General features: G+C 36.0%; 2 non-coding genes across 2 annotated transcripts; both read right to left on the bottom strand.

Annotated features, from left to right (window-relative positions):
* Positions 1 to 5559: 5559 nt before the first annotated feature.
* Trnam-cau (transfer RNA methionine (anticodon CAU)) lies at positions 5560 to 5631 on the bottom strand. Its single transcript has one exon. It is a non-coding gene; the product is annotated as a tRNA-Met (tRNA).
* Positions 5632 to 5937: 306 nt separating this feature from the next.
* On the bottom strand, positions 5938 to 6009 carry Trnaa-ugc (transfer RNA alanine (anticodon UGC)). The gene has a single exon. It is a non-coding gene; the product is annotated as a tRNA-Ala (tRNA).
* Between the last annotated feature and the right edge of the window lie 5277 nt (positions 6010 to 11286).

Here is an 11286-nt window from a genome sequence, read left to right as displayed (position 1 = left end):
CTAGGCCCATTTCAATATGCTGTGCAAAATTTCGTGTAAATCGGACAATTTAAGAGCATTTCTCGGTCATTTCTCCGATTTTATCGAAATTTTCGACGTCAAAAATGCATCAAAAATTCCTGAACGGAATCTACGAAAACAAAATTGCACATAATTTCAGTATCGGAACCATAAACACCATTTACAATTTTAGCCGCTTGGCTTGCATTTTTTGCCATTGTCAAAGAAAAACTTGTAACTCACAACTGAATGCACCAAACAAAAAACAGCGAAATATTTTTTTTACTGCGAATTGTCACCCTACCAACGAACATATTGGTAGGGTGACAATGATCGATATTTTACGAGAAATCTATCATATACAGCCATCTGCTGACAAAATGAGGGATTTCATTTTCCCCAACCTTATGTCTTAAATATTGCGATATATATCATGATTTCAACAGACAGACGGAGATAGCTAAATCGACATAGAATTTTATTCTGATCAAGAGCACTGGAATTTCCGTGTTTCAAAAATATTAAATATATATATTCAATGTTCACTTCAATTATGACGATCCACCTTAACGTACATCAATCGAACCGTTAAACATGGACATAACCCACACCATCAACCAACAAAACACATTGCATTTTCAATGCAATATTGAAAAAAATTTCATAGCATTTCGATACTAACACCCCCAGGCTGATCGCCTATTAAATGTATGGTTTAAAATATCGATTTTAATCGTCATTGTTGTTAATTGAAAATTACAAAAAATCGACTTTTATTTGCGATACCGTATATAATGTTATTTTATTTTTAGTATTTATTGTAATTTTTTTTGTACTGACACCGCCAGCTAGCTGTCTGAATCATCATCGTATTCTTTCGAACACAAAGAAACGAACGTCGTCTGCCCACTCACTCGTATTGAAAAATCACTGAATGTTATTGAAAAAGAATCGCTGAGCTAATTACGCTGTTCGCCTCATACTTGTGTTGCGCAAGTTTCAACAAAAATTATTTGTAGTCGACAACAAACAAAGCAAACCGACAATGTACGTGTGTCGGTCGGTGGTGGATGGACAGACTGTCAGTCGTACGACCGTTATAGACACGATCAGCAAAACAACAAGAAACCAACAACACTACAACAAAGACTAAATGAGTGAACGCGGCGAACTGTGTGATCGCAAATAAAAAAAATTAAATATAAAATAAACAAAGAACAACAACAAATTCAGTACACATTAACCAGAAACAAGACCAGCAGTGATGCCACCAAGTGGAACTTTTTATACCAAATTTCATAATATTAATTAGTTTTTTACAAAGTAGTTAAATAATTTTATATTTTATGTATTTATAATAATTGTTCGGTATAAAATATATAATTTAATTTCGAAAATTCCGATTTTGTCATCGAAATTTAACTGGATATTGGTTTGTTTTTCAGTCGAATTGGCAGTAGTAAGAATTTTAATGCCAATATCTGTCCTGTGTATGTATTGGCGCCATATTATAGGTTAGAGTTATCACGCAAAAGGGACTGAGTTAAAAGGAGCTATGTAACTAAATTAATGACCTAATTTTGTTACTACATAAATTCTTTTAACTTTGTCGCTCATTGGCACACATCAGTTAATTCGGTCAATGATAGGAAATACCTAGATGAACTATTGGATCATTCCTTTTGCGGAACTTGTTCTTTCCGGAACGATATCATTTTAATTACTATAGCCTTAATGTTCGGTATCATATCATTGAGTGACACATCTCCGTACCAAAACCTACATTTGGTATAGTCAATACATTAAGTCTCACTCCCTTTATACCTTTCATGGCCCTTGGAGGATTTTCCAACCGATGTGACAACATAAATGATTTATTTTCCAGTATCTTGATGGCTAACCAAGTTCTCCACAGCCCATTTTCATTATAATTCCATATTATTTGCGATATGTTCAAGGTTCTGGTTCTTCTGATTAATCTTTTTATTAATTCAAATATGTATTATTGAAATGTGTATACGTAGCCTTAGCGTATTGAAAATTAAATACAATATAAAACCAGTGAGCGGAGCATATTGTCGGACGTATATTATTCAGGCTTAAATATATACGCCATAGTATGCAAATTTTGCCATTTCACACGAAAGTCTTAGTCTATTTGATCCGCTAAATATTGAACGATCTTCACCAAAGCAGTCATGCTTATTCCGTGTCAGACCCCTTTCTCTGTGTAAAATTTTGTGATGTTCGGGTCATAATTTAGACCTGACTTCTTTTGACTTCCACAAAAATAGATAAAAATAAAGTTTTTGGTCCATTTCATATATAATCAGCTGGTCGAAAGGCTTTTAATTATTCACGGTGTAATGGAAAAGGGTTGGGACATTTATTATAAATATGTGAATCTTGTATCCAATGGACACCAGAAATACTAAATTGCAGCCATTTTCATGACATATGTTCATAAAATGTCCACCATTTATTTGCGATGAGGTTTTCAACCCCACTGGAATTATTTTATACTGCTGCGACTTCCGATGTCAAGCAATTCAAAAACATTTAACATCTAATATTTATAATTTTCGAAGGTGTCGTACACATCTCTATAATCGGATGGTACGCAAGGCGACAAGGCTCCGAAATATATAACCAAACTGCCCCACTGTAAAAGTGGAACAATATTTGGTCTGTTTCTGTACCTTTTTAATAGTAAAGCTAGTAAAAGGTAGTAAAGCTGGTACGATCAGGAGTGTCGTAATGCTACTGATTTGAAAAACGCAGCGTATAGGGCAACCCTGCAGACAGTATCAACACGTAATGTGATGGAGAATTATCGGGTGAAAAGGAGAGAGGAGAAACGTATTTTCAGAAAAAAAAGAAAGAACAAGAAAAATCTAAGCGGGAGCAAATCGAGATGTAAAGGAGTCAGAATGAAGTCCGGAAATTTTACCAACGAGTAAAACACCAAACCGAAGGCTGTGGAGCAGGCACATCCTCCTGTAGAGATAAAGAAGGAAACCTGGTGGCAGATACAGACAGCGTGTTGAGGATCTGGAAGGAGCATTTCGAAAAGCTTCTGGTATCAAATAGTGGCGGTGAAGAAGATACCCCAGAACCAATATGATATGATGGTATAGAGTGTATACCACCTTACCAATATGAGATTATAAAAGCGATTAATCGGCTCAAGAACAACAAAGCAGCAGGAGCCGATGGGTTACCACTATTCAAGACTGGTAGCCAGATGCTGGTCAGGAGCATGCACCAGCTGATTAGCACAATTTGGGTAGATGAATGCATGCCCAATGATTGGAACCTCAGCATCCTGTGTCCCGTGCACAAAAAAGGAGACAAGACGATATGTGCCAACAATAGAGAAATAAGTCTCCTTCCCATCGCATATAAAGTGCTATCCAGTGTGCTGTGTGAACGATTGAAGCCTATGGTCAATGACGTCGGACCATACCAATGCGGCTTCAGACCTGGCAAATCCACCATTGACGAGATTTTCACTCTGCGCGAAATCCTGGAAAAATTTCTGCAAAATTAATACGGCTATGCAGGATAACTTTAAGTGGCACAAGGTCAGCAGTTAAAGTAGGAAAGGACCTATCGGAGCCCTTCAATACCGAACGAAGATTCAGACAAGGTGACAGTTTGTCGTGTGATCTTTTTAACAACCTGCTGGAAAAGGTCATACGAGACGCAAAGGTGAACAGAAATGACACTCTGTACACCAAACAACACATGTTACTCGCCTACGCCGATGACATCGATATAATGGGTCGAACATTGCGAGCGATAACAGCCACCTTTGAACATATTGAAAAGGAGTCTGCCAAAGTGGGTCTGGCAATAAACGGCGAGAAGACCAAGCTGATGGTATCAACTCGCTCTTGGGGTGTTTGAGAGAAAAATTCTCTGAAAGATCTACGGGCCGATCTGCATGACGGTGAATATCAGCGTCGAATGAACCACGAGCTTTATAATTTATACGCGGACATCGACATAGTCAGTCCTATTGAGCTGCAGCGACTACGGTGGCTAGGCCATGTTGTGCGGATGAATGAAAATGCCCCAGCTCAAAAGGCATATAAAAGCGAGCCTACTGATGGTTCCCGTAGAAGGGGAAGGCCACGAATTAGATGGAAAGACCAAGTAGAAAATAACATCTTGGAACGTGGTCTTCCAAATTGGTGGATTTGCGCACAAGACAGACGCGCTTGGAAATATTTTTTAAGCTCGGCTTATGGAACAACCGTTCTGTAACAAGCCAGCTAAGTAAGTAAATAAAAAGGGAAACATTCAAAATCTCTCTGGGAGTACAAAATAATTTGAAAAGTTCGGGAACGCAAATCTAGTAAATATGCCAAAATTAGATGGCAATACTTCGAAATCAACATAATGGCCAATCAGAAGTAGGCATTCCTGTTTACCATTTTTACTCGGTCAACATTCTCGAGTAAAAAGTTTACAGATAGAACGCTATTTTGTATTGTGCTCTCTTAAATTTGATTCAATGTTTTCCCAGATTTGTGGGTTCAGGAACGGTTTTCGAGTAAAAAGTTGCAAAACTTGCAAATTAGTAGATTCTTTAACGGGACTATTGATAATATCTGGTAAGAATCCAAATACTAAACTACATCTAAATCGGTATAAAAACGTGCCCAAAAATCCTCTCTCGGGCCAACTGTGGACCGATATATATTTTCGGACATAGCTAAATCGACATAGAATTTTATTCCGATCGTAAATATATATAATGTAAAGGAATGCAATCGGAATGACAAATTTAACACACAATTCAGCTTCTGCTGAAGGGTATAGACCACGTTTTTAAATTAAGCATTATTTTTTGGCATTTAAATTTATTTTTATCATTATCTGGCATTATTTTAATGTTAATTTTTTTCCAATTAACTCCTCTCCTCCTTGGCTCACGTCCTATTTGGTGTTAGAATGTTGAGAGCCATGTCTCTAATGTTGATTTAGCTGCAGTTTTTGTTTCGGCTGCATTTTTTTTAATAATTTTAGATCACATAAAAATGTTATCTACAAATGGCCGACCAAACATTAAATTGAAAATAATGGTCGAAAACGCCTAAAATGGTAACTCTAATTTTCTTATAACGCTGGCAGGATTTAAGCAGAAAAAAATCAAATGTTATTTTATTATTTACTTGTGACTAACAGTTACTGTTAGCGACCATTTGAAATTGATGTTCGCCTAATAATTCGGTGCTGCAAAATATCCATTTTATTTTTGCTGGGCATCATCATTACCACAACAACAACCATTTATTTTCTTCGGGTACCCACTCATTTCGCATCAATTGTTTTTTAACCAACACTGTTTATTTGGGAGACTTTTTTGGTATGGGATCATCTCGAAGTGCAGTTGTTGTCTTGAAATAAAAAAATAATTGAATCCTCTTTGTTTTTTTTTTTCCATTGAAAGCAAAGTACGACGCATAGAAATGAATAAGACGGTTTTCCTAAACCTATAAAAATTATATACAATTTATAGAACAAAAAAATTATCATTTTGAATAACTTACTTAGCAGAGCAAGGTTTCGATCCTCGGACCTCTGGGTTATGGGCCCAGCACGCTTCCACTGCGCCACTCTGCTTGTTATGCACGTTGGGACAAATGTTTCACAACAGCGGAGGCTCAGCACACAATGCTATGTATGAGTCACATTGCAATATACGAGTCGCATTGATAACTAACTAGCGAATCAGGGTTGAAATGTCATGTGAAAAGGGAAAACAACCACAAATGCTTACGAAGTAAAATTATGCATGTGTATGGCAATAAAAACATTGACGTAAATTATATGCGTATTTTTTTATTTTGTAAACTACTTTATTCCATGTAATAATTTCTGTGAAGTTAAATCCAAGTTTTATTTTTTCATAAATAACAAAAAATCACATGGAGATGCCGGGGATCGAACCCGGGGCCTTTCACATGCAAAGCGAACGCTCTACCACTGAGCTACATCCCCTACAACGTGTACTAACATTATTGCAAAATAATTACACGAAGGTAAATGGCCATTGCTTATTGTTATTGAGAATGCAGGCCAAAAAGGTGGTGAGTTTTGCCATTTGCTTGTTTTGCAGGGTTACCTATGGCATTAAATAAAGGTTTTTATAGGGGAATACATTTGTATTTAGCTGAGGAAATTATTTTTGCAAAGCGCGGCAACAATGGTACTACATCGATAATAAAACGACGTTTAGTCACAATTAGGGTACATAATGTTAGCAAGTAACTCAAGCACGCAGAGGATTTTTGCACCAAAATATGTAATTGTGGTTCTAACTAAAGTATTTGTAATTTAATATTTGATCCCATATAAAGCTTCAGTTTCATTTTAGGCATTTTACAGGCTCTAGTCTGGTAATAGACTTCATTGCAGAAAATGTTCCTCCATATAAAGATCCAGTTCTGTAAAAGGAAATAGGCCAATGTTACTATAATTGTGCAGAGTTCCATTTAGGGTTTTAATTTATTTTTTATTTCGTCCGTTGGCATCTACCACACATTGTAGACGTTTTTTTCATCGAGTGAACCAATTTTGGAAGTTATAAATGTTTTTTAATGTCTAAAGATTTGTTTGTGTCCATCGTTGTTTCTATATAATCTAAGTCTCCCACGCCTTTGCTTGATATGCACCCCTATATTATTATTGAAATTTTTTCTACATTTGACTGTTTGGATGATATTCTGCCTTTCAAAGGATTTTAAAGACCTGTACCATACTCTGGTTTACCTATCGATATAATATGACATCATAAAGTCGTCCCAATATTCAGTTGGGTGCCAAATTTTCATATTGACGATTGAAAACCTCTTGTCGATATTTTCTGTAGATTGGGTGCTGCTCTTGATGAGTGTCTTTTTATTATTCTGTCGAATTGTTTCGTAACTTACTTTAACACGACACTCTTCGTCAACCTCCCTCGCATGTGTCCTTGTGAATATTTGAGGATATTGTACAATTTTTCTAAAAATTATTCGCTTCGTAGTAGTTGACCCCTGAACATATTATAGTATTTTTACCATGTCCGTCCTCTTCCATCAATAGAATTGATATTAGATTAAAGATAAGTAACACCTCTTTCTTACACTGGAAACCGGTCCGAATAAACATGACCAAGAAAAATCGTATATTATGTTCAGGGGTCTACATATTATAGTACAGTTTAATATTACTTGTATCAACAAGCTCGGAATATAGATCCGCCGAAAGTTAAAGTTCAGTGGTAGTTATGTAGGGTATAATATTGTCGGTCCGGTAGATATGGTTGTTAGTTTGTTTCTGGACAGAAAAAAGGTAAGTAGGAAAAAATGGATCAAAGAAGCTGTTTTAAGTTTTGTTCGTTTGTGGAATAGCCAATTAAAGAAACGTCGAAAGACTTTAATGACGATGCTCGTCCAGGTCGCCCGGATTCCTTACCAACCGGGCGACAGCGAGTGGGCAAAACACAAGTTCGCTCTGGAGTTTTTGAACATCTATAACGACGACCTGGATGATTATCTCAATCTCCTGACGAATCTTGGCCGCCAGTCGGTGGATGGCCCGACTGCAGGTTCGTCATTACCGGAAAACACATTAAGAATTCTCTCTAATGGCCACTTCATTGTAGGTAGGTTGTCTTCTTTTCTAAGATTGGTAATCTTGTGTCTCCCTTTGTTACGTTGCTGGAGTTATTTTAAGTATTCTTCCGACCACATTTTCCACAATTGGTGGTTAATATGCCAAATTAACTTCCAGTGTGATATCCTGGATGTCTTCAAAGTATCTGCACTGCTTCTGCTTGCGAAGTAAGAGTTTCTCCGAAAAGAAAATGCAAGTGATGTGAGAATTTAAAATATCTTCGATTTCTATAACGATTTTCTCCAATTCTTCATGAGTAAGTGTTTCCGTTGACAAACTATGGACCAAGAGACGTTTTGCGGAATTCACTGAAGCTTCCCATAAGCCTGCGAAATGTGGAACTCTTGGTGGGATAAAATGGAATGTTTGCCCTTAGAAATTATATTGAAACCATAGCCTAATCGTCCCCATGAAAACGTCCATGGGAGCCAGGACCGAAAAAAGGCCAAGTTCAATCAAATGTACAGGTTTTGTTCACTGTTTTCGTTGACTGCAATGACGTAAGACGTCAAATTGTCAATAAGATATTCTGCCTTGAAGTTATGTACCGATTGTGAAAATCAATTCGTCAGAAATGCACACAATTGTGGAAACCCAATCATGGATTTAGCATAATAACAACGCACCCGGTCCTCTACCCAAATCTGACCGCTGAAAGGATTGCATTTTGCTACGATTGAAGAGATAAGAAACATCGAACTGGCTGTTAATTCATATTTGGGATTTTATTTGGGTAGAAAATCGCCCTACAAGAATCTGGGCCAATTTTTGATTTCCTCTCGCAGCAATTAACATCGTACAGCAAACAGAAAAGTCCGAATTGTTTTAAGATATTTTGAATGTGACGAAACATGCATAGGGTCTTGGGTATTATGTTGTTCATACATGCAAGACAGACTACAGTCGGATCCTCAACAGTCCGAATACCTGGAACGAAAGTGGCTTCTTTATGTAAAATCTCGGTATGTGACAGATATTAAGGGGTCAAAGGAACACTATCACAAATGCCCTCTGTTGACTCTTGTCGAGCAGGAATGACGGGACTATGACTTTTCATTGAAGAACCGGAGACTGAAATTACATTTCGTCTTCCAGATCACAATAAGATTTTCGGAAAGATGTTCAACATTTAACTGAGTGTGTATACTTATTAAATTAAAACTCGAGATTAACAAGCTATAAAATCACAAAAATCAAAACCATTACTGGAGTTCATAGAAACTATACAAAAGTTGTTGTACGATGTATGGGTACCGGGTCACACACGTAATGAGAAAACCACTATATGATACCCTTCACCACTTTGGATATATTCTACATATGTATCGTAACAAACGTCGCCTTTTCGAAGGAACATTGACATAAAATTGAACGAACTTAAATATTTGATCTTTATCTATATGTGAACCGACTAACATCAATCCATAAATATGAAATTCTGCAATCTACATCCATTCGTGCAGATTTAGAGTCGTTTGCGTACAATGGGACACATTTATTTAAATAGTTTTAAAGCAAACTTGATATCATCACTCCATTCAGTCCGCTATGCCAAATTTCATACAAATCGAATGACTTTTCTGCACCGTTTACATTAAACAGGATGAAAATATATATGGGAGCTATATCTAAATCTCAAGCGATTTTTCCGAATTTCAATAGGGTTCGTTCTTGGGCTAAATAAATGATCGTTTCCAGAATAATATAGTTGGACCTAAATGTAGTTTCTTAAAAAAAAGGAAATCAGACGATTAACGGCCGTTCACTCAGGTCATATCAGACTGTAGGCACATCATACGGGAACTTTTGAACATTTCCTTTGTCACGGCCCAGTACATGAGAGCATGTGAATGTAGGAAAGGACTTCTCTAAGAACATAAAATTCCTAGATGTATAGAACGCCTAACTATCTACTATTTGGTTTACAAAATCAACCGTTTCCGGATTCTATGATGAAATTAGGCTGTTATATATAGGATCTACTACATCCAAATCTGCACTGAAATTAAAAACATCATTATAGACTTAATTCAGTACGCTATGCCAAATTTCGTCTAAATCGAAAGATATACAATTCGGATAATAAATGCGACCTTACTTTGTTTACAATTTAACACGGGCAGACAGACGGACGGAAAGTGATTCTATGCATATTCTCAAAAGGAACCATATTCCTACCTCGTTTCCTTTTGGCTGTTACAAACATATGCACAAAGACATAATACCCATAATACCACACCACGGTGGTGAAGGGTTTAACTACATGATTTGGTTCATGCAAAGGCAACGTCTTCCCGATTGCAATGGAATCTCACATATATATGTATATATTCGTATAGACGTCAATAGGATATTTTGGATTTAAATTTTTTTCGGTATAAAATGATATCGTTGATTATAACTGTACTTAAACTTTAGGTTTATATAACTACTGTATGACCTTGTCACCATAAATCAACATCGAGTTGGCTCGGCTCCGACTTGATATGCCAGAATGTCGTTAAGAATTAAAAAATAATATTCGACATTTATTTAATTATTGTGTGGTCTCTTTCAACAATTTCCACTTTAATATGATTTCATTTATCTGAAAACAATCCTAAGGATATTTCCATCATCAAAAACAAATATACATACAGACATTGCAAATATTGTTTATTTGTATCGATGTACAAAGATATTTGAATAATCATTTAAGTGTTTGCATATTTTTATGCAATGTAAGTGAAATTGTCAAGTGCAGAAGGTGGCGTTAATGATATTTATGGAGCCTTTCAGAGGGGCCTAGGTGATGGAAAGAATAAAAAATTTAAAAAAATAGGAAATTATTATTTTTGAAAGGAAATCTAAAAAATAGGGTATATTAAAACCACAGATCACAGAGAATAAATCAGTCAAGTAAATTTAAAGTAGCCAGGGTCCTAATTTTCAATATCTTCCGGTGAATTCATTGTCATAAAAAATAGTTTGGAAGAGCCTAACGAAGTACTTTCAATCTAGAAATCTCATCTTAATAAATATAGGCCCTTTATAACCTCCCTTCTCTAAATTCCCCACCTGTCTTCCCATTTAAACATTCAGGCAATGCAATTTTTCTTGCATCTCAGGTCATGTCGTTTTCATTTGACATTTTTCAATATTATTTTTATTGCAATTTTATGCAGCAGACAATGACAATGCAATGCCAACACACAAAAAAATATTCAAATGTTTTTCCAATTGATTTTTGGAAAAATATTTCTAAGCTATTTTGACACTTCTTAATTAATTCTTATTTGTTGTTGTTGGAATCCTAACACTTTTATTACTTATTTTGGTTGATGAGATGAGGAAAGGTGAGAAGAGGTCATCACTTGATTACCCATTCGAAGTCATAGTTCAGATCAAAGTGTCAACGAAGAGTTTTTTTCTGTGGAGAAAATTAAAATAAAATTCCATTTTGACAGAATGAAGACCTTAAGACTTTCACAGACTTAGAAGTAATTGGACAATAAGAAGAATATGTAAGAGGCTATGTATATGTATAGACCAGCATTAGAAATTCTGAGTATTGTCCGTCTGGCTGTCCGTCTGTCCATCTCTTCAATATGTTTGTTTTGTAGAAGTTTTGTAGTTTGC

Source organism: Musca vetustissima, unplaced genomic scaffold (genome assembly GCF_032173495.1).
Source record: "Musca vetustissima isolate MV318-11 ecotype Yass unplaced genomic scaffold, APGP_CSIRO_Mvet_v1 utg33797, whole genome shotgun sequence".
In the NCBI taxonomy this organism is placed as follows: domain Eukaryota; kingdom Metazoa; phylum Arthropoda; class Insecta; order Diptera; family Muscidae; genus Musca; species Musca vetustissima.
This window is presented reverse-complemented; position numbering and strand designations above follow the sequence as displayed.